The sequence below is a fragment of the Phasianus colchicus genome, chromosome 3 (assembly GCF_987193195.1).
Source record: "Phasianus colchicus chromosome 3, bPhaCol1.hap1.1, whole genome shotgun sequence".
Taxonomy (NCBI): domain Eukaryota; kingdom Metazoa; phylum Chordata; class Aves; order Galliformes; family Phasianidae; genus Phasianus; species Phasianus colchicus.
Window position 1 is genome coordinate 53,436,641 of NC_143438.1, and position 27,618 is coordinate 53,464,258.

Genomic DNA, 27,618 nt, shown 5'->3' on the forward strand with positions numbered 1-27,618 from the left:
TCATCCCATTTTGTAGGTAAGAGGCTTGGCTCAGAACAAAGAGGAAGTTAAGCCAGGGCCTTCTAAATTACAAATCAGTATAATAATGCATTTTTAGGAATATACTCTTTGTTTCAATTTGGATAGTTTTTTATAAGCACGAAAGCAAAAGAGTGTGAAAAAATGGAGTGAACCAGCAGTTACAAGGCTGCTGAAACAGGAGGTAGGGAGGAGTCAGGGAATCATAGAATTATGTTATTATTGGACGTGCAGAATCTTGTATTGAAATCTGTCAGCACTGACAACGTGATTTTTTCCATTTACCATTGATTCAAAGCTAAGTTATTTTCAAGATAACGTGCAGAGATGGATTCCCAGAAACGTGTGTCATAAGAGCCCAGAGGTAAGGACAATTGCTTTTTCTGGTGGCATTCCAGTTTCAGGGCTCCAAAGATGTAGTGACAAGAGTAAGGGATCCAAACATCTGTCTTCTCAGTCATCAGTGAATGACCTTACTTCTCATTGTGCATGTAATTCTTTTGGCCTTTCAAGAGAAATTCTACACAGACCTGAGAAACCCTTCTGACAAAACTGTTATCAAAAGTAGGGTATGCTGATGGTAGATAATGTGTTTGATAAATCTCATTTGCTTACTACAGACTCCTGTTGGAAAAGGTCCCAGCCAGCTTGGCTTTTCACATGGTTCTGTTAAGAAATGTTCTCATCTTTTGCGTGCAGGTTTTGACCTCTGTTAAACGTGCTTGCTGAGCAGATAAGCTGATTTCAATTATCTTTCAATTGATTGTTTTCTATTTGTTTTCAGCTTAGTTCTATTTGAAAAAAAAAATAAAAAAAATCAAGGTACTTTGATTTAGCTGTAGCAAGATGTAAACAAGTGAAGATAGTGTAGAGGAAATGGACCTGGGGGTGTTGGTTGACGCTCGGCTAAACATGAGCCAGCAGTGTGCCCGGGTGGCCAAGAAGGCCAATGGCATTCTGGCTTGTATCAGAAGCAGTGTGACCAGCAGGAGTAGGGAAGTAATTGTTCCCCTGTACTCAGCTCTGGTGAGGCCGCACCTTGAGTATTGTGTCCAGTTCTGGGCCCCTCACTGCAAGAAAGACATTGAGGCCCTGGAGCGTGTTCAAAGAAGGGCAACAAAGCTGGTGAGGGGTCTGGAGCACAGGCCTTATGAGGAGCGGCTGAGGGAGCTGGGATTGTTCAGTCTGGAGAAGAGGAGGCTCAGGGGAGACCTTATTGCTCTCTATAACTACCTGAAGGGAGGTTGTAACGAGCTGGGGGTCGGCCTCTTCTCTCGTGTAACTGGTGATAGGACTAGAGGGAATGGTTTCAAGCTTCGCCAGGGAAGATTCAGGCTGGATATTAGGAAATACTACTTCTCTGAAAGGGTGGTCAGGCACTGGAATGGGCTGCCCAGGGAGGTGGTGGAGTCACCGACCCTGGAGGTGTTCAAAGAACGTTTGGATGTTGTGTTGAGGGATATGGTTTAATGAGAACCATTGGTGACAGGTGGATGGTTGGACTGGATGATCTTATAGGTCTTTTCCAACCTTAGTGATTCTGTGATTCTGTGATTCTGTGAAGTTTATCACTGCTGGGGAGAACTCAGTTCCAACTCCGACCTCCCAGGGGAATAAACCAGGGGTTAAACATAGATTTTCAGATGCTGTCAAGGGATGCAGAAGTTACAATACTGTGTTCCACATAGCGCTAGGAGTGGGCTGACTGCACAATGGAGAATAATCCTGATTCCCTTTCTCTTGTTTGATTCATTATTCTTCTTCTCATCTATGTTACGGAAGAAATGTGGTCCCAATTGAAGAACTCCTAGTAGAGTTTCGTATAAGGAAGATCAGACCTACATAGGCTTTCCGATGCAGGATTTGTGAGGCATTTAATCTCTTGCATAAGGTGTCCAGATGCCTAGTATATTCTCTGAAACTTGCTCTTACTATGTGTCTATGTGGTGATAATTTTTTTTTTGTAAAACCAATTTCCTTCTGTAAGCCAAAAATAATGTACCCAGTTATGAATGATGTTGCTTTTATTGTATTCCTTCAGACTTTACTGCATGCCTCCTCTCGCTTGCTGAAGCAGTTTTTAAAATAAAATGTTGTCAGTGATATTAAAATATAAATAATTATTGGCTTTAATGTAAAAGTCACATTTCATTCTGAAGTATTTATGCAAAGGATTCAATGTGTTTTACAATTAAAATAATTTCCATACTGACACCAACCTCATTGCTGAAGACGAACAATGGTTTTGGTGTCAGATGTGATAAGTCTGGGATCAGAATGTTTGAAAGAGAGTGTAAAGAAGGAGAAATCCACTTCTTTTCCTGCACATGGCACCATAGAATGGTTTGGCTTGAAGGGATCTTAAAGATCATCCAACTCCAGCCTCCTATCCATGGGCACATCCCGCTAGGTGCAGCTGTTCAGGGCCCCATCAATCCAAGCTTGGACGCCTCCAGGGCTGGGATATCACAACTTCTCTGGGCAGCCTGTGCCACTGCCTCACTGCCCTCTGAGTAAAGAATTTCCTCCTAATATCTCATCTAAATCTCCTCTCTTTTAGTTTAATGTCATTCCTTCTTGTCCTATCACTACATGCCCTCGTAAAAAGTCCCTCCCCATCCTAAGGTACCTGAAAGTACTGGAAGGCCTCAATGAGGCATCACAAGGACAGAGGGGGACATTCACACCTCCCTCACCCTTCTGGTCACACTTCTTTTGATGAAGCCCAGTATACCGTAGGCTTTCTGGACTGCGAACTGACATGTGATTGCTGGCTCATGATAAGAACACTCCCAAGTCCTCCTCTTGAGGGCTACTCTCATTCCATTATTCACTCAGCCTGTGTTTGGGATTGCCCTGTCAAGGCCCCCCTGGATCGCAGCCCTTCAGTATGTTGATTGCACAACTTCACTATGTTTGGTTTTTTAAACTAAATAAACTAGGCGAATACAGCATTTTCCAGGTAAATGTGCGCTCTGCTCAAACACGGGTCCTGTGGAAACTAATTTTAGATTGTAGCAAATATCTCTGAAAGTTTATCAGAATCCCTAATAGGCAAAGTAAACGTGTCTGGTGGGCTGCTGCTACCTGAAGACAGTCAGGATGGGTGTAGATGACATTTTATACACTGTGGGGTAAGAATAACTTGATGCCCTTCAGATTTGTCCCTCTTCTGACAACGTAATGAGATAAATTTATTACTTTATGTAGTCTGCATTTTGGTTGTCATTTCCCCCACCCCACAGGGCTTCCATTTTAAAGTGCAGGAGCCTTGCTCCATTTCAATATGCCTATTTTTACCACAGTTGAATGATCTGTCATATTCCTGCTAACTGCGGATGCTCCATGACCTGCCTGGATTTCGGAAGTGCTGCAATTGCTGCAGACCCACTGCCCTGTCTGCATGGGCAGGATGGCCAGCACTCTCAGCTGTCCGTCAGGCTGACGAGCAAACACTTCATTTGCATTCCTCCTCAAAGAGCTGGCTGACTCTCTCAGTGCTAGTTAAATTAAAACTCTTTTAATCAGATGCAGCTGTCTTCAACTTGATTACTTTGAATACGATTTCCTAGCTGTCTTCCCCCAACATTTCTCTGTAGATATATTAATAATAACTGTGAAGATAGATAAGTACAATATCTGCTTTAAACATACTTATGCAGGTGCTTCAGTTGGAGGTCAGTGGTGTAATTGGTCAGTCATTTCTAATGTGCTCAAATCCCAAGAGTTCAGTCATGTCTGTCCCCTGGGCCACAGTTCATTTACCTTGTCAGGTCACAGAGGTTCTGTCTTGACGATGGCCCATTGCTGATGACCTGAAAGGCTCTGTCCTTTCTGCTTGCAATTGGAAATACTGCTGGGATTCTTACACATCATAACCATCTTCTCTCCCTGGTGCAGTTGCCCAGTGACGCAGGGTTTCTTTTGTTCAGAACCGCTGAAGAGGTGCTTTAGGGCAATGAGTGAAGTGCAGCTCAACAGTGGGATGAGGACCAATGCTGCTTTTAAGATGTTCAAAGCTGGCTAAGGAGAAATAGATCCTTTGAAGCTTGGGATAAGTATGGGATTTGAGGGTATTACAGGAGCACTTTAAGACTTCATTGCAGTGAGTGGTAGTAGGAAGAAATCCTTCCTGTCATGCTTGATGTTTTGTTAGTTTACATCCAGAAGAAAGGAGAGATTAGAAGTTCTTGGCAGGAACAGGAGGAAGAATTCCAGAGTGTAGCAATGCCTGCTGGGCAGAGATTCCACAACACCTTTTAAATTTTTGTGCAAGGTATGCAGAAGTCAAATTGCTGAGTTTCAGGGCAGCTGGAAGTTCCTCCCTCTTCAGAAAAGGCTGCATCTAGGAGGGAGCAGATCGGATATAATCCACCTCTCCTTCAAAGTCAGGACTTCGGCCTCTTGTTTTGAGTGTGAGGCACTGAGTAGCAAGGTGCTGGCCTCTCCTCCCACTTGCAAGGTACAATTGAAATAAAAAATGATTTCTAAGGAAAGAATCAGGAGAAAAGAAGCTGCGTGGGTTTTTATAGTGCATGCAATATTGCAGTTACAGAGCTCTTAGGTTTTTGACAGGTTACTTACTGGTGTGAACCTTTTGGTGGGATTAGATTGGGAAGTCTGAGGATGCAGATGAACTGATTCATGATTAGGCATAGTTCATATGCCAGAAGTTGGACAGACAGTGGAGGAAGATTGCAGCATCCATGTGTTCAGCGGTGTGTTCTAAGTCACCTGTAGGTAAGACATGTTGCGGCACAAGCAGATCTGGATTCCCAGACATCTGTCTGTCTTTCATGAACAGTCGAATCAAAAACCTATTTTATCACTTCTGTTTCTCCTTTTTTTTTTTTTTTTGGTGATGGACATCAATCCTGTATGTCACTTTTGGCTCAAAATATGAAAGCTGGGAGATCACTGAGCTGTGTTTTATCTTGGGCAGAGGAGTTTCGGGGGAAGAGGAGAGAGGGTTTGGCCAGTTGGGTTTTGAAGCTTTCAATTCTTTTTATTTTTGGGGAAAAGTAGGGACCTAAGAATTTTGCTACACGTGGCATCTTATAAATTGTCAAACATTGTCTCTGGAACTATTTTGATAACAGTTCTGTTGGGTTCAGAGTTAAAGGTGCCTTCTTCCTATGGTGATCGTCTGGTGTAAAAAACAAACGTTCCTATTGAAACAAAAGCAGCTGTCATTCATTTTAGATTGAAAAAGAAGGAAAGAAAACATTGCCAAATCAAAGATGATAAACTAATTTTAAGAGAATACTTTTCAACTTTCCAGCGGGCAATAAAAGTAGAACTTAAATTAAGCACAGTGAAATTACTAAAAATCACTTGAGCACATCATTTAAAAATTAATGAAGAAATGTCCTTGTTTGGTGAAAATTTTTGCTTGGAATTTTGTGCAGCTTGGGTTGATACTGTGTTTATAAACGATCAGGAACCGGATGCAAAGGAATGTCACCTGCAAATCAAGTCTCGTATCTGAAGGACCATGTGGCTGTGGTATGCTTATTGCAAAGCTTGTATGGGTCTCCTCAGGAAGGCAGGACCATTCTGCCACTTCTGCAATCAACATTGCTCCTTTGGTTTCCTGCAAAAGGCTGCTTATCTTCTCAGATGGAGTGGGAACTTTTTTTTATAACGAAAAGCTGGGTGAAGATTGAATTTATTTTTATTTGCAATAGAAGCAGGAAATGAATTCAGCCTGCCAGAGCTGGGAACAGAATCAATTAACTCTTTACAGCCTTTCCAGTCAGAGCCCCTTCTGCCTAAACTCTTTGTGGGATGCTTGTGGGGGAATCAATGGGATACATGTCAGTAGAGAGCAGACCTAATGGAGGGTGTTAGATGTCTTAGTGTATTGCCCATGTTTGAGAATGGAAGAGTGCTTCATCTATTGTACAGAATTCACTATAACAAAGGAGTTACCTCAGAACAGCTAACAGTTTCAGGTGACCTGTCTCGTTCTGCCTTCTGCCGTCTTCATTTTGTTCGCTGTATCGCTGCATATCGCGATATATATGTATTTCCCAACAGGAAAGTTGCTTCGGTTAAAGTCATGTAAAAACCACTGCTGTGGTTTATCCACTGTGTGTAATCACATTTTCCTTAAAGCTTTCTCTACAAGGGCTTTTACATTTATCACAATACTGTTCCTCATGCTTATTGTTCATGCTAATAGCAGATACAGCAATACTAAGACATTATTGTAATTGGTGCTGATGCTGCCCTATTTAATGTCATTTCTTTCTGAGTAGTGTTAGATTTGCCGAATCCATCCATTTTTACTTTCGTTAAGTAAAAAAAAACAAAACACATTAACATGTTTTCAAAGAGATAGGGGGAGAGGGAAACCACTACATCCCAGTGCATTAATTTAAAAAAATGCAAATAGGCCCATAAATGAAGATCAAATGTTGTTTCTTTGGATAGTTACGCCTCTGTCAATACAAGATCTATTGGTTTCTAGTCCTCCCAACACTTATGAATGTGCTTAATTGAACTCACTGGATTCAAAAGCAGAGTTTCTTGTACTCTGTGGAGCAGAATCCCAGGAGCGGGCTGAGTTTTGGCTCCTGTGAGCCTTCACATCAGCAGCTCTGGGTTTGCCTGTGTGGGGGCAGTGCAACATCGGGGAACATCTGTTCAGGGATGCAGGACCTTATAAAGTTGAGGCGTATCACAGAATCACAGAATTGCCAGGGTTGGAAAGGACCTCAAGGATCATGAATCTCCAACCCCCCTGCCACACGCAGGGCCATTCAGTGCTTCTGCTTGAAGTCAGCCAAGTGGTGCCTCGCAATATATAAGGGGTTAAATGACAAAAGATTAAGGCTGGTATAGAGGGACATGCATGCACTGAGGTATCTCAGACTCCTTATTGCCTCCCACTGATTTTCCCAGACGTGTTAAGGCAGGCTAGGAAAAAGCAAAGAAGCCATTAACGAAGCACTGTAAGTATTTGTGGTAGAAAGGCGAAATTGAAAATTGCAGCAGGATCTTTCTCATTTTCTCCATTCCAAGTGTAATCAAATATTCAAGTAAGAGTTAAAAATATTTTCAGTTATTGCATTTCCCTTAGTGTCTTGTCCATGTTTTTATTTCAAAATCACTTTTATTCTGTCGCACCTTTCTCTCTCTTTTGCTTTTATATTGAAAAGCTCCACAAACAGAAGTGCAAAGTGCTGCTTAAACCATAAATCAAACCAACAAATTCAAAAATTATTTATTTCCAGAATGGTTTTATTCAATTCGAGTATCACTTAATTATAGCACATTTGATAGTCAGAGGAGTGATTTTTAAAAAAAGACTGGTTGGTTATATCTTTTAAGGACTGTCCATATAAAGACTGCTGTTCTTTATAGTAAGAAATAGAAAATGCAGTCATAAGAAGCCCTGTACAGACTTTTGTTGCCTGAAGGCAAAATAACTTCCATAGCATTTGCAGAAGCATGCTGTTGCTCCCCACAGCAGAATGCTCATGCTGCCTGCTAGCAGAGTAACGCTGCAGCAAGCTTGAGAGGCCATGTAGAAGAGCAGATAGGTAGGAATTGGCTCTTGTTGCCATGGTGTCTGGACACTGTTTACTTCACTTAAGGTGGATGCTGCTCCTGGCTCTGTCCTGGCCACTGCCCATGGATGCTGCCACCGTGGCTTCCCTCTGCCTGATGCACACAGGCTTCCCCGATATCCTGCAATTAACCAGTGCCAGGCTAACATCAGTTTTAGCTTTTCAGCTACTGATGTCATGGTACTGTTTGCAATAACTTTATTTCTGTTATGGTGCTCTTACTGACAGCAAACTACTGTTGTTAAAAGGTTGTTGGTATACCCTTAGTCATTTTGAAAATAAAATATCCTTATGCCCCTCTGGCTGAGTGATTAAATGACAGTGCAGTGGCCCTACTTGTTGTCTCATGAAAGACTCAAATCCAAGGGTTAATTAAGGCATGGAATAAGCATCTAGGGAGGCATATATAAATGGATAACAAAATTCCTACTTTTATCTTCCGAGAAAAACATCACCATATATAGTTTATGTTAAGCTAAGGACAGAAAATCTTTAGATCTCTTATAAGGCAGAATTTTTACATTTTCTGGCAGCTGTAACCATAAGAAGCACAAACGACAGTAAAACAACACAAGGTTTGATAACAATGATATGTAAATACATCCCTAATAATCACAGGGATTAAGCATTCCAGAAGACTACATAAGGCTTTGTATTTATGGGAATCTTATCAGAGGAACCTGCTTTGAGGGTTGGAAAATGAGAAAGGCTGCTGTGTCCGATTGCAACTGCAGGGAAATTTGGAGCCATCAGAATTACTTACTGATAGCGTCATCTGGCCGGTGCCTCAGGCCAGGACATGACGAAGAAGAACTGCAGGATCTGTCATGACAGGCGATCAGAGGTGTTGCTTGGCCTCTTGCCTGAAAGCCCTATGTTCAAGAGTGTCTGCTGGCATCGCCATCCACCCCCCAGCACCAGCTCAGAGGGAAGCACCTCGCAATCCTCACCCTCCTTCTTGGTTGGTCTCAGTTTCCCCCGAGGGCTGTTTCTGTACTAACCTCGGTTTATGCGAGGTACTTGAGGTGAGGGAAAATAAATGGGTAAAGTGGTGCTAGAGCTTTTGACAGGAGCCTTCATCAGAGCCAGTGGAATAAGGGATTCTGCAGAGTGTTTCTCTAGCCCACAGCTCATGCGGATTATGATCTACGCTCCCGAAACTGATTTTTTAACATTTCTGAAGAGGGTAGCATTTGTCTACTCGAAGCAGAGCCTTAGGAGATGCACTGATACCATCTGCTTTATACATCCAACTTGGATGCAATTCAGAGGACAGAATTAGGAGAAGAAATTCCCTGCAACTTCACTGCGGAGAGGCAGGTGTCTCTATGTGGGCAATTCAGGTCATTTGAGTGAGGTGCTTAAAATAGCAGATATGCAAATGCAGTTTGTCTGCTCTCTTCATCTAGTCCATTGCTTGCATCTATTTGTGTCTTGATCGTGATTGGTCATCTCATTGCTGAAGGAAGCTTGGGGTCCAGAAGCACCCATGAGGCTTTTGGATGGGTGATGAGAGGCTGATGTGGGGCTGACTTTGCACAGATTGATTTTGAGGTAGTTCAAGCTATGTGTTTTGTATAAACATGTACAAATACAAATGAAGAAATGTGTTCTATATAAAGCACTTTTTGCTGGAGCATAGAAGAGACTGTAGTGATAGGGAACGTAATTGCTGTTATACTCGTAGATGTTTTTTAAATGCATCCCTTTAAGAAACATCGCAGAGAGGCTTTTGCCTAGCCTGTTGTGCTTGCACATTGGTTCCCCTGTGTAGGGAGCACTCGAGCTGTCACTCCTCCATGTTGTCATGGTCCAGGCTTGCAAGCACTTACTCTCCCAGGTACCGGAGTGCTGCTGGTGCTGGAGTAGCAGCTGCTGCCCAAGGGCTGCGGGACCAGGCCGCAGCGTGCCACAAAGGCTGTCTGACATGCCTGTTATGGCAGAGATAGCATAGGTCGTGCTTTGTGGCAGCCTGTGAGTTCTCCCTAATCAGAGGAGAGAAGGAGGGGCTATGGAGATTTTGGAAGCTACAGCCTCTTTTTGGCTATTGGAAGATTAGGGACGCAGCTCCCCAGTGTGAGCTGTGTGACATGCTGCCTCACTGTGAGGTCTTCCCACGTACCCATCCTACAGCTGCTGACTCCTGCTGCTGCATAGGGCCTCCTTGGCAGTACTATGGCAAAATATTTGTGGAGCCATGAGTTTGAAGAAATGCCCTGGTCTCACTGAAGAGAGAAAAGGCAGTCAAGGGGAAAAATAGAAGAGTGAGCGCTGGCCTCTATCTAAAGGACATGCCAGCAGGGGTGCCATGGTGGCAGTGTGAAGGAAGTCAGACTTCTCTTTCAGACAAGCGAGGACACAGAGAAGAAACGTGATTCCCTCTATCAACTCCTGCTCGGTGCTGGAAGGGCTGGAGCAGTGCCGTGGCTCCATCCCCACTGCCTGGGCAGCATTCTACAAGGACATCTGAGTCTTGGCGGCTGCTGCTGCCAGGCTCCTCCAAAAAGAGTCAGTTCCTGTAGGAGCCAGGCTCTGCCTTTATTTTGCATGGCTTGGGCTTTGCATAAGAGAATCAATTATCCCATGATAGTGAGAGAAGAGTCCTCTAAAAGCTTTACATAGATCAGCAGCATTTCTGATGAGAAGATATTTTCGAGGCAAAGTGGCCATTCATCTTAAAAGACCAAATGCTGCTTATGTAAGGCAATCCCTGGCCATAGGACATGTAAAGCCAGGCAGAGTGACCTCCATGTTGCATACGTTTGACATTGGCACAGTCTCTCTCATGACTTCCAGGTGTGCATTAACTGTTCCAGAAGAAAAAGCATTCTTGTGTCCAGCCCTTCCCACACAAAAGCGCATGCCACCTGGAACCTTCTTCAGGAGCATGTTCTGGGTGCCTGCTCCTGTTAAAATAAAGAGGCTATTTCCTGTTACTGCCAAGCTTGTTTGCCCTGCAGGTGCCCTGAGTTCACTGCAGACCCCCAAGTGTGTATAACTGGGCTTAGGGGGCAGCACAGCAGAAGAGAGAAAGCTTGTTAAAGCATTAAACTGTGAGCGACACGGGAGGCTGCCTTTAGCCTTGGGGCACCTGAGCAGACATGAATTATTGATATTGTGGCTCCGATAATGGCTGAGTTGTCAGCTCTGCCATAAACAGTGAGCAGGTGCTGCCTGTCCCACGTCTCGCTAGTTGGGGTCCTGCTGGTCAGGGACACGCAGGCTGGTGCTGGGCTTCCAGCCTGTGGCCTCAGCTGTGTGAGCTATGCTGGCTCCTGGTTCAGATAAAGAGGACATCCCTCTTCAAAAGCTTACATTCATTTGTTTCAGAGCAGGTGACTTCCTTTAATAGTCCATGAAGCTCCATTGATAGGATTTCTTTTCTTTCTTTTATATATATATATATATTTCACTCTACAAACAGAGTTGAGTCATTAAAAGCATACAGAAAAACCAGTAACATTAATGGATGCACACAGAATGTTTGCTTGCCTCTCGGCTTTTGTTATTTTTTGCTTTTTTTTTTTGCTTCTAAAGTGCTTATTATAGTGTTTGCACATGCAACAACCAAGACTGCCTCACAGTATACATTATACAAGCATTTTATGGTTTGTCTGCTCTCCTGATAGTGAGAATCTGAGGGGAGAATATTCACAGCAAGGTAACAATTAAGAAGATGCAAGTTATTGTGGAATTACAATATATACAATATATATATATACAATATATATAATATATACAATATACTAACTGTAGAAATTGTTCTGAGGAACAGTCTCTTGCACCATGTGTTTTGTCCCTCTCTTTGGAACACCAGACAGAATTTTGAAAATTAATAAATAAATGTCTACTTGAAGGCAAAGTAAGGCAACTCTTCCAGGAGCCTGCATTGCTTTTTCTGTCTTCAGAGGTCTCTTACAGCTGTGGCTCTGTACATCTGCAGAACTAGGGGTCTGTGTCTTCCATAGCCAGCCTTTGTGGCAGTTACAGCAAACTACAGATTCCTCAAACAGCTTTGGTGGGTACTTCATGACAATAGGAAAAAATATTATGAATTAACTTGAACAGAGTATAACTCTACTCATAAGCAGTACAAAATAATTAATTAGTAAGTATGATTTTATTTTTATTTTGTATCAAGTTCCATGATAGCAGTAGCTAATTTCTCTGACTTTTTCATCATATTTAGAAACATAGAAAAATGAGTAGAAATGTTGACTTTCTGGTGACACAGTTGCAGAAATACATTACTACTTAGGTCGTGTTTGGAGCAATGGTGTCTTTCACACTGACTAAACTTTTGTCTCAGAGATGAGAGAGATTATTATGATTTAAAAAGCTTAGCAGGTCTGGGGGAAGGCTAGCTGCTGGGCAAGCCCTTTCTGAAAATACTGTCATGGGTCTTGTGCCATGGATCAGGTTCTGTCAGCTCCATCACTGCTTGTGAAGGAGAAACTACCCTGTTCCCCAGTCACACTTTGTTCTCAAAGGTGCAGTTGTGAGGTGCTGGCCTATGCATTCTAGTATGCTTCCTGAGGCACACTTTGAGTGATATTATTATACGACCTATCTGAACAGTGCAATAATTCATTCTGAAGCTGGAAAGCATCAGTGTTTAACTCCAAAACGTCTGGTGTGATTAATACTCATGTAGAATGGCATAATGATTATTTGGCATTTTCCAGATAGATACAGTTATGTTCCAAAAGCAAACAGTCTTGTAAGAGTTTCCCAGGTCAGGAAAGTGGAAGTACCCGTTGCATTTCTGAAGGTGCAAATCTGGCTTGTGCTGATCGTGCAGCTAAACTTCTGTTAAGAATGATCATTTGTTTTCATTTCGCGTGGAGGTAGTGACCTAAATTTGAAACCAGTGAATGTCAGGAGCAGAAAAACAATGATCGGCTGTTTAAAGGATCAGTGGTGATTTCATATTATTAATTCATTTGTTCTCTTATAAATAAAATGCAAATCCCCTGAAGTAAAATGTATAGTTAATTGTTGTTAATTTCTTTTTAGTCTTCATCACAGTGTAGCTCTCATAGGTAGCATGAGTCTATCTGGATTAGATTTGCTGCACCAGAAAATAACCCTGACTTTTACTGGGTGGGTGGACAAGAAAAAAAAAAAAGAAAAAAAAACTTTTTATCAGTCTTTTGTGTTGCAGCAGCTGGATTCATCGCTGCTATAGCAACACACCACATGATGAGGTGTATTAGGTTGCTCTGTGCTGGGTGTGAGGGGAAATGAGCTCAGCTCCTTGCTGAAGGTAGAAACTGCTCTAGAGCTCCTGTTGCAGAGCTGGGTAAGGTCAAGTGCTCTGATTCCCAGCACATGTTGTGCTCAGAGAAAGCAGTAAGGGTGCGTGGCTGCATGAAACTGCAGAAGCAGGTAAGCATCGATTAAGCTGAAGCCTTGCCTTCCTCTCTGGGGCAGCAGAACTTCCAAGAGTATTTTCTCTTCATTTTTCCAAGTTCTGTAAAGTCACTGTGCTTGTGTGGCAATGTGAACACCTCATCAGGTGTTTAACTGTTTGAGGGACTCCCTTACTGCTAGAAAGAAAGTCTTGTCATGTAGGAGGTGGTTGCCTTCAAATCAATGAAAAGTGTATGAAGATTTCTACTACTCTGTTGGCTTTGCCTCAAGGTGTGTAACTAGTTTTGTGTTTATTATTGTTGCTCAGTGGTTGGGAACATCTGTTATCATTAAGAAACCAGTGTTTTACCTACTTAGGCTCTTTTATTATTAATATTTCTTAAGAATCTGCCTTAGTCTTCAGTATTTATTAACGTCTCCCCTTCTCTTTCCTGACTAGTGGAATCAGTGTCTCTGATGAAGGAGGAAAGGAGTTTCTATATCATTTCCTCCTACAGATTTTACACAGCCTCCTTAAGTTTGGCAGCATAAAACCAAACTTCAGTGCCTTATAGGGATGTGAATGTGGAAGCAGTGTCACAGAATATTCTGTTTCTTACCCCATAAACCATTTATCTACATACAGATGAACTGAAATATTTACCATCAGCGTTGGGTTCTGTGTATTCATACCTGTAACAAACTCAAATGAGATTTATCCCCCTATTATTTTCTCTACGCAGCCTTTTTTTTTTTTTTTTTTTTTTTTTGCTTTTACACATGACTAGGTTAAACAGGACAAGCTGTTTTAAAACCCTTGTTCTCATTGTAGGTAAACTGGAAGCATTCCAGCGGGGCTGGGGCTGGTGAAGGTCAGCCTGTCCCTCTGCTGGTGGGGAGCAGCGGCTGCTCAGGTTATGGTGTAACTAAACCAAGTCTGAGAGGCCGGTAACTTTGCCACAAGCAAAGACGACGTGTACTTTATGCCATGCTGTAGGCAGTAAGTGCTCAGAGCTCAGGTTTTCAACTCAGCTGTAATTAGGTGATTTTATCAAAGGTGAAGAAAAGCAGCCAGCCCTGCCTGTCAGCTTACAAGAGAGAATTCGTGAAATAAAGAGGTGCAAAGCTAAGCAGTCCATTTATAAGTCCAGAATGCAACAGATTTACAAGGAGTTGTATCAGGATTCTTGAAAATGAGCATTTTATGTCAGTGGAATTCTTTGAAGGAGAAGATTAGCCAAATGAGGAAGAAGTCAAGCAAAATAGGACTGTGATTTAGCTCTGATTCCACCAGTTCAAGCAGAGCAAGAAAAAATCAGATCAAATTATCCAAGCAATCAAAGAAGTTTGATCTCTCTAGATTTAAGGACCTTGTTCAATTCGTTGAATGAGGAATCTAACTGAAACACCCAGGATTATCACTACTATAACACATCCATTGTGACCCAAAGCGTAAAGCAACAGGGGAGCAAGTGATTCATAGTCTAGAATTACTAACACTCCTCTGACTGTCACAGAGATAACTCTAGATATGGGAATTCGAAAATTAAGGAATTTAGATGAAAGGAGATAAACCACCATCTTATAAATATTCCCCTCTCTGTGAATTTCATCTTTGAAGTCAGAGCTGTGATAGCTTATTACAAGAGAGGGAGAATTGGAAGTGAGAATCTTACTTAGGGCCGTCATTATTAAGCCTCAGCAATAAACAAGATAGAAGAGTTTGTGTTTAGCTAGTCATCTTTGCAAAAAGGTAAGAGATAATGGAAGTATGGGTATGGAAGTTCCTCAGTGAATTCTGGTGAACAAAAGGAGTATAAGCACTGTCCAAAAAAAACTTCCTATGCCTAATCAGGTGTTCCATTGTGTGGTTTCTCTAGAACCATGCTAGGGTGTGCAGATGATCTTAAAGATAACCAACTTGATTTGGAAATGTGGTCATGTTTTGATGAAGAACACTATTTTCAAATAGCCACCTTTTGTCCATTTTTAAGAACTGTACATCTAAACTTTCTTACCTTGGACTTTTGTCCCTGTTGCCTTCTACTGTCTCATTAATCCGTCTGAATCTGGTATAAATTTTTTTTGCACAAGGGATGGTGTCTTTTATGCCTGTAGATAGGCACAAGATTTTAATAGCCAGGGCTAACTGTAGTTTTTGAGGAGTAAAACAAGAATTCTTTATAAATGTACAGGTGACTCTTGTATATGGGACAGCTGACAAGGACTCAGAAGACTACTAAAATGTACCACTGTGCCATCAAAATAATTTCATAGAATAGTTTGGGTTGGAAGGAACTTTAAGATCATCTAGTTCCAACCCCCTGCTACAGGTAGAGACACGTCCCTCTAGACCAGGTTGCTCAAAGCCCCATTCAGCCTGGCCTTGAATACCTCCAAGGAGGAGGCATCCACAGCCTCTCTTGGCAACCTGTTCCAGTGTCTCATCACCCTTGCAGTAAGGAATTTCTTCCTAATATCTAGTCTGAATATTCCTTCTTCCAGTTTAAAATCATTTCCCCTCATTCTCTTGCTGCTTGACTTTATTAAAAAGTCCCTCCCCAGCTTTCCTTTAGGCCCCCTTCAGGTACTGGAAGGCCACTGTAAAGTCCCCCAGAGCCTTCTCTTTTCCAGGCTGAACAAGCCCAGCTACCTCATGTCCTTGTAGGGGAGGTGCTCCAGCCCTCTGATCATCTTCGTGGCCCTCCTCTGGACCCACTCCAGCATATCAATTCCTTTCTTGTACTGGGGGCCCCAGAACTGGACGCAGTTTTCCAAGTGGTGTCTCACAAGAGCAGAGGGGCAGAATCAGCCCCCTTGACCTGCTGGTCATGTTTTCTTGATGCAATCCAGGATACAGTTGGCCTTCTGGGCTGCAAGCACACTTTGCTGGCTCACGTTGAGTCTTTCATCAGCCAACATTAAAGTCATTACGAGATTTTGCTATTCAGATTTTACCCAGCTTTGAAACTCATAACTCACTTATAATATCAAAAAAGTTATTGGAGAGATCTCATCGGCCCACTTCCATAAATTAAAATCACATGATTTACTAGTATAATCAACTTTTGGTAGTTTTGGATTCATGAAGAACAGTGGAAAAAACAAAAAATGATTCCACTGGGAAGAAAAATAATGATCCATTGGACTAACATAACTGCCTCAGTCTCTGAGAAGAAAGAAATCTGGAGTCTTGATTACCCAGAATCAAAACAGACACAAAATTTTAAGGCTGGTTAATATGATGTGTACATGTGTTGTATGCAAATAATAATGTGGGCAAAATTCCAGCGAGGAACAACTTGCAGTGACTAATTGATGCCAGAATATGTGTACCAGGAGGAGCAGGCCAGTCCTTCATTCAACGGTCAGATGGCTGAGATATTTTTCCAGGGATAAATATGTTACAGCAACAGATGCTAACTTTAAGAGCTTGAGCTCCACATCCAAATGTTCATCTTGCTCAAATGAAAATGGGCAAAAGCATTTCTAAAGGGAGAGCAAACATCCCCTGGGCAACATCTCAGATCACAAGGGGGTGGATTGTAGCAGTCCAGACTGTCCTTCCACACAGGACCTGTGCACTTGGGGCCAGTTATTTCCAGAAGGTTTAACTAGCTAAAAACATTAAGCAATGGTGAATTAAAGAAATCCATTCTCTGGAAAAATGTCCACTATAAAGTCATCATAGAAGGTGATTCATTTCATCATTGAGCACAAGAGATTGTGGTATCAGTATATTTACCTTGGGTGTCTATGGTGCTAGTTCCAATGTCCATTTCCATTTTAAGGGTGCACTAGAACAGACCAAAACAAACACATGTGCCAACTTGCAGCAAATGAAGCTCCAGCTCCCTGACTTCTGTGCCACATATGAGGGACCCTTGCACATGAGTATCTCAGGGAGAGTTGTAGAGCCATCACCTAACTGTATTTGCCTGTGGTCAGGCTTTCTATAATTGTTCCTCTGAGGCACTTACTTGACTTCAGTACTAATGTGTCAATGCTCACAGGTCATGAGTCAGTGCTACAGGACAATCATGGGATTTTGAAGCTTCTTTCTGAATTTTTCTGGCTTGTTGCAGAAAAGAAGATGAAATCATGAACCTTGGAGAACTGGAAGGAGAGCATAGTTTCTTCTTACATATTTGTCCCACAATTTGTCCCTGCACTGAGATAATCTCTTGCTCTAAATGTCAAACAGCGCCTAGATCTTCTACCAAGGAAAAGCTCCTCTTCATGATTTTACTACTTTGTCCATCAGCTTCAGACTGTGCTAAGACATAGTCTCCTCACTCCCTACCTGTCTCATGTAGTGTAGCTCTCATATGCTTTGCTTGTGTACACGTACACACAATCAGACATAAAATAAATCACGTAGCCTTGCTGTATGTTATTAGACACAAATTAATGAGTTTGGGATTAATTACTGTTGTTTTCCTGGTTTCAAAAAAAAAACAAAAAAAAGCTGAAGAAGATGTTGAGTGCCACAAGCTGTTTTATTAAAAGTAAGTGGCTAAATCATAGAATGGCTTAGTTTGGAAGGGACCTTAAAGATCGTCCAGCTCCACTCCCCTTGCTGTAGGCAGAGTTGCTGCCCACCAGATCAGGCTTTCCTGGGCCCCAATGCTTTTTGAGTACCTTCTTCATGTCTCCTGGAGCTGGTTCTCCTTTCTCATTTGTCGGAGGAGGTACATACTCCTTGGTTTGTCTCTTCTGACCAGCATATCTTTACAATCCCTTCTTGTTATTTTTCACATCCCTCGCCAAGTTCAGTTCCATCTGTACCTTGGCTTTCCTGATCCCATCTCTCCATATCTGGACAGGATCCTTGTATTCTTCCCTGGCCACATGTCCTTGCCATCCACTTCTAACATCACACTGGGTCAAGCAGAGTGAAACTGGCACAAACTGCAAGTCTCTCCTTCCTTTTACTGCACAAGTTGCCTACTAATTCTGCCAAATTATGTGCTGATCCAGGATGGTGAAGTGATTTTCTGACTGCCTCTGAGGGTGACCATTCTAGTCTTGGTGTGAGTTGCAACCTAATACTGTATTGAAAGTAACTGGATTTGCAGGGCTGAGAGGCACAGTGCCACCTACCTACTAATGGTAATTAAGTATGTATTTCCTACACATTTGTGTAATGAGGTGAAAGCTAAATGCCTGTTAACTCTCTCTGGCTATGGATATTTTTGTGTGGGATGCTGCTTAGAATTTAAAGTGGCAGATTAGGCTTTCAGGAACCCTTTGACAACAACAGTGAACTGCGGGTGCTCTGAGGAATGCTAATACTGGAAAAGTAGGAACATCTTGATTGTTAATTCTGCTGAAGTTAGCAGAGCAAAACTGAAAAAGAGAGAGGATTTCTTTTCCTTTTCATAACCCTTAGGCTTCATAAATGCATCACGCTTCCTTATTGCCAATTTGCTGGGAAATCACTGCTAACATCTCACCTAAAAATTTATTATCATTCCAGTCAGACTGTCTTTCACGTATATTGAAGATTTCCTGGATTTTTTACCAGCTTTAAATCATATTGAAAGCAAGCAGATGAACATTAAATTAAAAGGTTAACTGAAGATTAAATATTGTGCTGGCACAATACAAATTGTATTGAACAATGATTGGTCCCACAGATATCCTTCAGGTCTTCTGCCTGACAGAAGGCAACCAACTATATAATTCTCTTCTTTGAGGGCTTTTTTGGCATTGACCAGCAAGATCCTCATGAGGAAGAGTTATTAGAGAAATATGCCGGCTTTTTCTTTTCCCTAATTGGAGAGGTGGTTGTTCTCTGCAGGTAGGATAGGAAAACCAATTCATTTCTGCTGTCCTGAAAGAAATAAGTTTTCGTATTGGCTTTTCCAGGTGCCTGATTTAACAGCACTGTGGTAATTTTTAGCAAGTAACCAGTTAGACTTCATTGGCTTTATAGCATTTAAAGCTCTCTTCTGTTTTTACAACGTATTTTGTCCATTTGAGTGTTTGCCTGAATTATGGACATGAGGGGACAATATCATACCAAAACCACCAGTCTGTTATAGTTGGAAAAGGGTGGTTTTAACCCCAACATGTATTTATGAGTTTATTTATCTTACTTTATTTATCTTACTTGCTTATCTAGCTGCACTGCAAGAGAGGAGACAGAAGGTAGATGGAGAAAAAGGTCTTAATGCATCCTGTTTTGCTCAAAGTGTGATGATAAATGACTTTAGTCATCTTTTAGAAGACTTTTTTTGTGCACACATAGTTCCTGCATTAGCAGTCACTCAGCAGAGAGACTAAGTGCCTAAATGTCTCTCTAATGCACTGTTTCGAACTGATGTCTTCTACAAGTAGGCTGACCTCAAATGCCTGTTATTCAGGTTTATGTTCCATGAGTCTAGTGAGTTTACTCCATGTTGGAAATACAACTCTTGACCTCTGAAAACTCTGTGTGCAAAGGTATGATTCACCACCTTCCATGAGCTTTGAAAAAGCTTCCAGTGCCTTTGTGTGAAGGGCACCAATAATAAGGGGTACCCCTTGTCTAGACTGTATGTTCATTGTCTTCTGTTACTCCATTTTACTGTCCTCTCCTGCTTGCTTTGCTACTTCTTTTTCACACTGATCTATCCCATTCCTCCTTCCTCATTCCTTCTTCACCACGTATATGTACTTTTTTTTGTCTCCATCATACTACTCATTGCATCAAACTTGTATTTTCTAATAGTCAGATGCTCTTTCTTCACATCTGTCTTTCAACATTTATGCAAGGAATCCCTTCTCTTAGCTCTCATCATTAATAATCCATGCTCTTTTTCAGTTCCTTTAATAATTTCTATATGTCTTTCTTCTTGTCTTCATTGGTGGCAAGCTTTTCGTGTGTAAAACAAGTAAGTTACATATATGATTCCCTGTGAATGCTGATTGTTTTCAGAGTTCTCGCTGCAATTATTTTTACACTTTGTGTACAGTCAGTTGCAAATGTATTCAGAGATATTAACTGGACTTGACCCACACTTCTGCACATCTTTCCTTTGTGTCCGATAAAACTTCCTAATTGGTGTCCTACATATCTTAGTGAAATTAGGCACTACCAGAACCCAGCAGTTACTTCTTACTTACGGGAAAAGTACTGCAACAGAGAAGCTGTGCCCGTGGTAGACCCTTTCCATGGTGAAGCCCACATCACTCCTGAAGAGGAGTTGAGCTGATTTGAGGAGAGGATATGAACAAAGCTTGCTCCTTGTCCAGCTGCCTCTCACATGGCTGCCTTGTGTGCACTGGATTGCCTAGGCGTCATGACTTCTCCCAGCATGCACACCAGGGTGCCAAACAAGCTTTGAGCTGTCAGCATCACCAGACCTTCCATCCTGATCTGAAAGGAGACTTTTGAAGGTGCCAGGTCTGGGCTTGTGCAGAGACTTGTCTAGAGGGCAGCCTCAACGAGGCTTCCAAAGGGTGCTCGAGGCATACCCTAAAAACACCTAAATTATAAAGTCACTTATTTCTGAGGTATCCTTGTGTGCTAGAGGCTTGGGAGTTCCTTTCTAGCTAAGGAATGTTTTGAGGTAAGGTGAAAGAGGAAGCAAGTCTATTTTCTGCACCTATGGATGAATGAACAGAGGTGACAGTGTCACTGGGACATGGACTGCCTGCATGTTAAAGAAGAAACCTGAGACAGCTACACCAGGTGTAAGGATATGAAACCACCTCCTGCCATGCTACCTTCTTCTTGTTTCTGCACCTCACTGCTGAGCCTCCTTTTCAGAATGATTTTATTACAGTGATATATTGAATGCAGGAAAATATAATCCTGAACTATGATTAGAAGATGAAGTAGGAGGATGCTTTAAGCTAGCCATTAGCAGAGGGTTCTTCTCCCATTTGGCAATGTTAAGAGTCTGTAAATGACATAAATAACCAAAAAGGCTAAAAGCAGAATGAAATAATTATTCATTTTGGGTCAGGTTTTGATTTTTAAGAGCCTGAGTGTGATTATTCTGGCACAAGGGACCTTGGTTTTAAAGGAGAGGTTTTAAAGCATAATTTTAAAGCAGAGCTGGCTGCAACAGGAATCCTTGTGCCTTCAAACCCACCAGGCTGAGCAGTGAGGCCATGAATCGTGAGCCAGAGCACTGCCATCCCACCTGCCCTGGGACCTGTGCAGTCCTGGAAGCCTGTGACGGCCTCCTGACAGCAGTCAGGAAAACTGTTTGCAATTGGGTTTTACACGTCCACTTACTCCTAAGAGTTTTATCGCTCTTGATGTTGTAAGGGCTTTTTTTATTTCATTTTTTTGTTTTTGTAAGATGGAAAATGTATCAGAATAGGTCTTGCAGTTCAGAAGTGTTTTGAATTGCTGAATAACTTGGGCTCTTAAATTTTGAGTCAAGTTCAAAAAATAATTCCAGAAAGTGCAGAATTTAGCCAGACCATCCTGTTCCCATGACTCTCTCTATAACATAGGTAATAAGGATGAGCTCAATCAGAAATCCACCAGTACAATTAGCACTAGCTCAGAAAACATTCCTCAGTTTAGAGTGTGACTTGGTGATGCAGAAAACAGCTACGTATCTGAAAATAGTGAGTCAAGGGGCAGAAAATGCTTTCGCTGGCTTTTGGTAGGTTCACGTCTGTGTATCTGAGTTCTGACTAAAACCCAGGCTAACACAGAGTTGTAAGTAGAGTCAGGACAATGTTGCAATGAGCTCAGCAGTTCATTTTAAAAAGTTTTCTATCAGTATATTTATTTGAACTGTCTTGTCCTTGTTTATAATACAAACCAAAGTTCTATGTGTGAGTTTTAATTTCTAAGAGAAATAAAATAGTGCAGTGTATTTTAAAGTGAGTACTATCACATAGGAGGGTGTCTTCATGGTGGTATTTCTTGTTATGAGTTAACCCACCCCAGACATAAATATTGTGCAGTTCTATCTCTTGGAAAGAGAAAATGAAAATTTGACATCCCAGTTTCCAAACCTCTGTTTTTTCAGAGAAGTGAGAATGTGTAAGTCAGAATACTTGGGATTATGGTGACCAGTGCTTCCTTCTACTGCTGCTGGTCCCACCTGTGTGCTGGAGACATGACCACATGTGACTCAACTGTCTGGAGCATCTCCCATCCATCTTTGAAGCTGGCCTCAAAGGGCAGGGCTGTGCAAACTGTTTCTAACTAGAATCATGGCCCTTTAAATTCCTTTTGTGCCAGATGAAATGTTGGTATGTGAAAATACCTACAGGCCAGGAAGAACATTTTAAGTAATTATTCCTGCATTTGAAAATAACCTTTTTCCCCCCCACACTGTGATTTGTTTTATAAAAATAGCTAATATTTTAAGCCTGCCTCCCTTCTGGGAGTATCCCATTCAATCTTTATGCCTTTGCATCTTCTCTTGTATCTATTCACATATGGGTAGAAACACTTTACTATCAAAATTCTGGGCAACAATGGGATAAATTACTTTCATTAGAATCAATGACTGAAATTGTTCCATCAAGGTCATCTGGTTAATTTCTTTTCTTTGTAAAACAGCTGCTAATTTTAAATCCAAAATTATCTAAAGTGGATAAAGGTGTGGGAAAATGATTTGGTGTGATGATGTGCATCTCCCATCAATGAGTGTTTCACATCTGCCACTTGAGGTTGAAGAAGATTTTGTCATTAGTAATAAATGCTACCTTTTTCATGGAAAATCTTAGAATAATTAAACTGCCAACATATACATTGCCATAATTCATTGTGTATCAATTGTTACTTTTGATGTTGCTGTTCTGCTATCTTGACTGTCTCTTGATTGCGATTTGTTCATGTTACAATTTAACCTTGCAGCATTCTAATTTTAACACCACAACGCTGCAGAAAATACAAACATGCTAGACTCTGGTTTCAGATTATGTTTATTTTCATTGCCCATCTTGATCCCAGAGGAAGAATGAAAACTCTTCCTTTTATGAAGGGCAGACGCCTAACGGATATCTTTCAGTATTTCCAGAAATAGAGGTGTCCTAAATCACAAGTTACTTTTGAAAAGATAAGCCATTATAGATGAAACTAAACATGAGTAAAACCCTGACAAAACTGACTTCATTATCATTGAAGTCAGTGCAAGCCTTTCTATTGGTTTAAATAGAACTAGGATTAAGCTGTATTTATGTAGAAGATGAAGAGCTCTCACTTTTTTTTTTTTATATATATACACATGCACACTTCCTATTCCTTATTCTGGTATAAATGTACTGTATTAGGAAAGAGCCACTTAAAGTTCACAACCTTTATGAAAGATGTCATGCCAACAGCAGAGAAGCATTAAGGAGTGAAGGACCAGCTGTATACATCAGTTAGTTCTTTTTTGTTCCAAAAAGAGAGGGCATTTCCTCTGACTGTGCTGCAGCACAAAAGCTCCAAGTAGATTTCAGCAGGCTTCATCTGATAGATTTAAACAAAATTTCAGGCATATTTACAGATTTTCAAATGCAGCGTATTACATTTTCCAGAAAATGTTGTGCAGGCTACATTTGTGAAAGTATATTGTTAGAGCAGCTTAAAACAATGTATTGGATATCCAGTTTGCAGCTATCTAAGTCATATCAATGTTCAGTATAAAAGGGTTTTCACTTTTAAGCATGTTTGTTTGCACTAACAGACGTCAGCTCTGCCCTTTCTCTGTGTGGCAGTAATCCGAAGAGCAGAGAACTTTGCCAGGCCTGGCTTGTTCCAGGTGTTTAATCTGAGGATTGCCTGAGGGCCTGGAAGCAATGAAACAAGAAATGATGCATTTTACAATGGACTTCCTTAAGAAGCAGGGGTTGTACAAAGATGCCATTTTGTCAAAATAAAATTTGCAGTGTTTGTTCCAGCCAAGATAAATTTGCCACAATATTTTGCTCAAGTGCTCATGGTAACTGCCCAGGCACCCTCAGGCACAAGTCTCCCCAAATGTCTGCTGCTTATTGTTCTAGGCAAAATTTTGACCCAGCACCCCCCCAAAAAAACCCACTAAAACCTTTATTTTAAAGAGCTGACATTTACCTTCTCAGACAGTTACCTGAATGGAACATAAAAGAACTGTTTACTGAGAAAAAAATGAAATGAAAGACATTTTTTCTTTTTTAAAGCCACCCTCTGAAAAGGATGAGAAATGTAAATTAAATTTCCTTTTTTCCAAGTCTGTTTTTTTATCCCATAAGTATCAGTATGAACAGATACACGTATTTTGAAGTTCCCATTTCTTGCAGTTATATCCCTGATTTCCAGAACAAGCAGAAAAATCTTTGTAACAGGACAGAGGCATTCCAAATGCTGCGTCTTCCCTAGAAGAACAGGAAATCTTATAGAAATCTTTTCCATAAGTAAAGATGATAGAGAAGAAAAGATTATTCTGAGTAGCTGTTGCCCATAGGAAGCCTAAAAGTCTTAATTTTAAAAGCTATTCTATCCTGTGTACATTCAGTTGCTGCCAATTTTGCAGTCAGTTTTTGCAATACTGGGAAAACAAATACAAAACAATCTGACTTTTATCATGATACACTCAGATGTGCGCAGATGCAATCTCTGCTCAGTGTGTTTAAGGAGAATGGGAACAAAAGAAAAGAGAGTTGCTCTCTTTTTCAGAAAATTGCCTGTAGGGAAGAAATAAACAGTTTGTGGGATAACTTTATTGTTTTGATGAGAGATGAGTGGCGGGAGGGTTACTCCTTACCTAGGAGGAGTATTTGTGATTGTTAGAGGGGGAAAAAAAACTCGCTCCCTTTTGGACACTTGAGAGTGCTGTATTTGTTCTTTTCTAATCCTTTGCTATACCAAAAAGAGGCAAGACAAAGATTATGTGTATTTTTCATACTAGCAAACATGTTATTCAAGTTTGATTAACTGAATTTTTTTCAATATGTTTGCATGTTAAAGGTGAAAGGAAAGCAAATGAATATAGGAAGCATTGGGTTTTGTGTATTTTTCCTTTTCAGAGTAGCTTACATAAAACTGTTCCAGGATATGAGCTTTCGACACTGTTGAAGAGTTTGGCTGATGTCATTTAACTATTGCTGGCAGTTGTACCAACTTCAAGGCACGTGAAAAGATTGATTCTCCCACTTTTTTAAAAGTAGATTAGTTCTTTGTTTTAATGGTTTTGTAAATTAGTTTTGTAACCCATCAGAAGAGGAGTGGCCAGCAGGGACAGGGAGGTGATTGTCTCTCTCTGCTCTGCCCTTGTGAGGCCCCATCTGGAGTACTGTGTCCAGGCCCAGAGCCCCCGATACAAGAAAGACAGGGAGCTGTTGGAGAGGGCCCAGAGGAGGGCCATGAAGATGATCAGGGGGCTGGAGCATCTCCCCTATGAAGTCAGGCTGAGGGAGCTGGGCTTGTTCAGCCTGGAGAAGAGAAGGCTGCGGGGTGACCTCACTGCAGCTCTTCAGTACTTAAAGGGAGCCTACAAACAAACAGGAGGGGAATCAACTCTTTGAAAGGGTAGGTAATGCCAGGACAAGGGGAAATGGTTTTAAGTTGAAGGAGGGAAGATTTAGGTTGGATGTCAGAGAGATGTTCTTTACAATGAGTAGTGGTGAGGTGCTGGAACAGGCTGCCCAGACAGGTTGTGGATGTTCTGTCCCTGGAGGTGTTCAAGGCCAGGTTGGATGGGGCCCTGGGCAGCTGGTCTAGCATTAAATGGGGAGGTTGGTGGCCCTGCCTGTGGTGGGGAGGTTGGAGATTCATGATTCTTGAGGTCCCTTCCAACCTGGGCCATTCTATGATTCTATGATTCTATAATTAATAGTCTTGGAATATTTTCACACATTTCTAGTCCCCCCCCAAGACAATGACACCTTTTCAGACAGTACAGTTTCAGTAGATCATTCGAAAGAAAGAAAATTTAGCTGTTTTTGTCTTGGATTTGAATTTTCCTTACCTAGCTAACACGATTTTCAAAATTATGTATTCTTTTTCTTTGTTATGTGAGAAAATAGATGGAAAAATGAAGTTTGAAGGAATTCCATTACATTTTTTCCCCTCATTATTTTGACCTTATTACTGCCGTGGATTATTTATAGCTCAGTGACTGCTATGTTTAAAACCTTTGTGAGCGGACTGACTTTATCAGAAGCTGAATATTTGAAAGGCTTCCAGGATCACTGCTGCTTTGGATGAAGATCTGTTCCACACTGGTCTCTTGTGGGTCCTTGTCTGTTAGATGACCTCCTATAGGCAATTCATTCAATTGACATATGAATACTTACCTCCAAAAGCGTTACTTTCTAGTGCTGTTCTACCTTACTCAAATCTCTGTGATGTGCAAAAAAAAAAATGCAATTGATGATACTACTTTAAATAGCCTGCTGCTGATATAGTGAGGAATGACTTGATATAAATGAATGGTCCTGGCGTTGGGGATTGCCAGTGGAAATCTTTTCAGTATTTCCCAGTTGAAGAAAAATGAAGTGTACACAAGGAACACCATCAAAAGGCCTTTTTTTTGCCAAATATTTCAACACCTTATAGCATCTAACTCTGTTCAAAGCAAAGATATCTGTCTTCTCTGGCTGTTATATGAATAAGATTGAGTGGCAAAATTGTAAATAAAATAAAAAAATAAAACAAAGTTGTAAGTCTGGAGAAAAGGCTTGTCTGCCTTTTTAAAGTTCTCTTTCTGACTCGTTTGTGTTGTAAAACCACGCTTCCACAGCCTTGCTTAGAACCAGGCCTGCAGCTAAATATTTACCCAATAGATTTTGTTAAATCTATTTCATTGCCTCTGGAAATGAATTCACACCTCTAATTCCTAAGTAACCTTTGCCTCTGGGCATCTGTAGTGAAAGCAGGTATTAGAGGAGCTGAAATAGAGTTGAAATAACTGATAAACTGAGTCAGTAAGTAATGGATTGAGAAAGCAGAATAATTTTTTGTTTCTCTAGGGTTTGGAAATGGAAATTTTTTAGCTGAAAAGCTGAGTTGGACTTGAATATTTTCGGTCCTTTAGATGGTGCTGGAGATATTTTGAGCTGCGTGTTGTCAGGCTTCCTGTGCCTTCCAGGTCGCCTCCAACCCTTCCCAGGTTGGATCTCGAGAAAACAGTGCTGTGGGGAGGTGCCACCACCTTTCAGTGGGAGACCTGACAAATTCTTCTTGGAATTGCTTTTCTCAGGGGACAGTAGAAATCCCAGGTCAGCTCAGAGAGTCTCTGCAAGGCCATGCAGTCCTGCAATGGGTTGTATTCTGTCTAGTTGGCAAAAGTGAGCCCCCACAGCTAAGACACGGGTTGAGAAGATGGCCGCTTGCCTCATGTAGCAGATAGACCCACCTGTTTTTCTTCACTGCTCATTGTATTAACTGAGTTCATTCAGCACACCTACTAGTCCTCTCCCTTTTCTACTTTTTCTACATCATCATGGTTCTCCTCTGCCAAAATACCTTTGCTTCTTTTACTGACTTTGCCACAGCTTTGTCTTGCCCTGGCTGGGGATCCTAATACACAGGCGTCACTCATTTCCTGATCTGGAGCCCCATCTTTAACTGTGCCTTCCTCTAGACCTGTGACCTCTAAAAACCCAACTCCGATCTGTAATGGTTGACTTGGCTACCAGTTTACAGTTTGATCCTTAGTTCCTCCGAGCTAAGTACATCATGATAATGCTTTGTGATGGCAGATCAAGGCTCACTGGTGTTTTTCCACCCACCACACAGGTTTTTCTTTCC

The 27,618-nt window shown here is 41.4% G+C and overlaps 1 protein-coding gene across 4 annotated transcripts in view; it reads left to right on the plus strand.

Annotated features, from left to right (window-relative positions):
- The window catches only part of DTNA (dystrobrevin alpha), a 213,392-nt gene that overhangs the window by 74,818 nt on the left and 110,956 nt on the right, over window positions 1-27,618 (plus strand). Inside the window, exon 1 of one of the 4 annotated variants that reach the window (XM_090137552.1) lies at window positions 12,842-12,980. The exons of the other annotated variants lie outside the window; for them this stretch is intronic. The gene's annotated coding sequence lies outside the window, so the exon portion shown is untranslated. Of the gene's footprint in view, window positions 1-12,841; window positions 12,981-27,618 lie in introns of those variants that run through there. 4 annotated transcript variants of the gene reach the window in all.